Genomic DNA, 3,467 nt, shown 5'->3' on the forward strand with positions numbered 1-3,467 from the left:
CAATTTTTGTACCTGTGTAATTTTGGACATGTTTAAACTTGGGCAAACTGTCAATCTCTCGACAGGAATCACAGGGCTACGGCCCTGTTGTAACACTGATGCTGTAATTTTTGACTTTTTTGTAATATAATAGAATAGTCTGATTCAAAAAAAAAAAAAAAAACATTTTGTGTTTTTATATGTTTTTAAATTGAAATTATATATATAATTGCGTTTTATTTCTAATTTGTAAGATTGAAATGAAGAATAATTATTAGTTTTATATTAGAAAATTATGAATCGTTAACGTTGGGAATGAATTTCAGATCCAGGCAAAAATATTATTTAAAACTATTCCCCAGCCAGTCAGAAAAAAGAAAACACGAAAAACGAATCCTCAACTAGTAAGCAAGAAAATAAGAAAATATTGAATGCGAGAATGTGTCATTATATTTTTCATATGATATTTTCTTTTAAGGATGAGAATGGCTACTACTGGTGAGAATTGGCCTCTGTAATTATTAGAGCACATATTAGGTTTTCCATTGGAGAGCTAAGAAAGTCATATGAAAGTTAATTGCAAATATATACTCTTGAGGCTAAGTTGAGTATAATTTCTTTAAAATTCCAGCTATGTAATTCATGTTGGTAAATTCCTTTGCATGAAAATTGAAGAGTCCCAAATTTAGATTTAGATTTGTTGGCTTCACCACCATGTATTTATGCTTTGAATTGAGCAAACTATTGGGGGTTAGTGATATTGAAATCTGCTAATAACTATCACAAAATGAATTAAGCTTATTCGCAGTTAGGAAGTCTTACATGGCTAATGTAAATACAAATTAGTTTTTTGAGATCTAGTGTGCCCAAATTACAAGATAGTTTTGATTGTTGTGTTGCTTTTGGATTGGGCATTGTTATGTGTCACTATTATTTGGTTAAATAAATGAGGGTTGATTATCTTCTGATGTGAAATAATTATATTATATTATAATGAATCGTTTTGATTGTTGTGTTGCTTTTGGATTGGGTATTGTTATGCTTCACTATTTCATTTGGTTAAATAAATAAGGATTGATTGCCTTGATGTGAAATAATTATATTATAATAAATTGAGTTTAATCAAAGAAGTTAGAGTAGAAATTTTAAGGCTTGTGTAAATTTAGGAGATTTGGATATCAGACAAATTAATAATTCAAAATAATATTGGGCTAGTTATATTATTTTTTATCTATTTATTTATATCTATATTTTATTGAAATTATTAAATTATTTTATATAAGATTAAAATAATAATAATTTATGTGATTATTAAATATTATTAAAATTGATTTCAAATATAAATTTCGATTAAAAAATTTAAAATACAAATAATTTAGCCAATAAAGTTCAAATCTTTATATATTTCATATTCTCACAAATATTTAGATATTTTGGCAAATATATAGATAAAGAGTTAATGAAAACTTTTATTTACATGTTATTTTTTTTGAGGTGATAAATGGATGGTTTAAAATATTGGAAAATAATCTAATATTTTCATTTAATAAATATATTTATATTCAATTTAAATGCTAAATAATTTCTTTTAAACTAATTTTATAAATAGAAAAGTTGATTTTTGAGAATATAAATATTTTTTATAATTATTTAATGTTCAAATACAAAGTTTAGTTGGTTTTTTTTTTAATATTTTCTTATGAATATATTGATTTTGGGTAATGATTTTATTAAAATTATTTCATATTTTATCAAATATAAATTTATACAGGTGAAAATATTTTATTTTATTTTAGAAAGATTTAAATGTGTTTTTTTACCTATTAATTTGCATCAATAACATATTTTATTATTATAATTATTATTATTATTATTATTAAATCACCATAAGCCTCGGGCTGCGATCGAAATCGGACTGCTACTAGGTCACACTGCTGCTGAGCGCCGACCAGTTCTTGCGGCCTTCGGCCCTCCGCCATGGCCCCTTTGGATGCAACCCTAGAGGCGGCTGGTGCCCAACAGGCCTTCTCCGCCCTAGTCAAATCCTTACCACCTCAGTGCCCTCGCCCAACAATCTCAGTTTGTTAAGAAGCTAGATGTTCTACAAGAGGTGATTCTTCCTCCTACTCTCCCTCGTATGGTAGCACTTTCTCTGGCAGAACAAGGTCTCATCAGACAATTCACTGGCCCCTGGCCCTCTACGAAGACAATGCAAAGATGGGTCGAACGAAACTGCTCCGAAGACAATGCAAAGATGGGTCGAACGAAACTGCTCCAAAGACAATGGAAAGATGGGTCGAACGAAATTGCTCTGAAGACAATGCAAAGATGGGTCGAACGAAACTGGTCTGATAAAATACAAGGCAAAATTTCCATCCGCTTCTGTGGGAAAGGGTATTTCACCTTCCACTTTGAATCAAGAGAAGACAAGGATCTAATCTTTAGAAATGGACCATATTTCATGGACTCCAGAGGCTTATACCTCAACAAATGGACTCCGGATTTTGACCTTGAATTGGATGTCCCTAGTGCAGTTCCGGTCTGGGTTTGGCTCCCTCACCTCCCTCTCCACTATTGGGGAGATGAATTGGTTCGAGCCATTGGGAATGTTGTTGGAAGATTTATTGATCGCAATGAGCCAAAAGATAACATGCAAGCCTATGCCCAGATATGTGTTGAAGTTGATCTCGGCAAAGGTCTCCCTGAAGCCATCAAACTCAAATTGGATGACTGGACGCACATCCAACAATTGGACTACGAGTAGATCTCGTTTAAATGTAAGGTATGTCACAAATATGGCCATTTTACCAATCACTGCTCCAAATTAATTGATGTTGAAAATGCTTCACAAGATGAGCAAAGGGAAACGGTCAAGAAAAAGTAGACTGCTACTAACCCCAAGGTAAACCCTGAGCTGCCCCTCCCAAGGCTAACACAGCCTTCCCCTCCACCTCATCTCTGAATCCTCCTCCTTTGAACTCTTCCACTACCTCCCCCAGCCATCCACTCCCTCCCTACTTCATCCAACCCTTTTTCTGCTAAACTCAAACCCCAAAATGGTGCAAATTCCTCAGCTAATTAGCAATTCACCTTCCTATAAGAATTAGGATTTCATATCTGAATATTTCCGGAAATTCTATAAAATCATTTATAGACTCTCTAAATAAACTCACAAAAACCCAGAAAGGGTTTTGGCTGATCCACCAATCCCCAGTTAGTGACCCCTAATAAGTGCAAATTGCCCAATTTGGCCAGAAAATGCCCCATAAAACTAATGCTACTGAATTAAGCCCAAATCTACCACTGGAAATCTCTCCCAAATTTGGATAAATTCTCCCTTGAGGAATACCTCCAATCTTTGATCTTTATCTCTCCTCAACCTCTATTCCTCCAACTCATGTGCACTTCAAAAATGTAGAATTTTTGGCCCCAAGAATTCTCTTAACTCAGCTTGGCTGAAATATCTTGCAAATTCCTTGTGCTGAACC

Source organism: Pinus tabuliformis, chromosome 5_2 (assembly GCF_031772625.1).
Source record: "Pinus tabuliformis cultivar Carrire ecotype Pingquan chromosome 5_2, CPIR1, whole genome shotgun sequence".
In the NCBI taxonomy this organism is placed as follows: Eukaryota; Viridiplantae; Streptophyta; class Pinopsida; order Pinales; family Pinaceae; genus Pinus; species Pinus tabuliformis.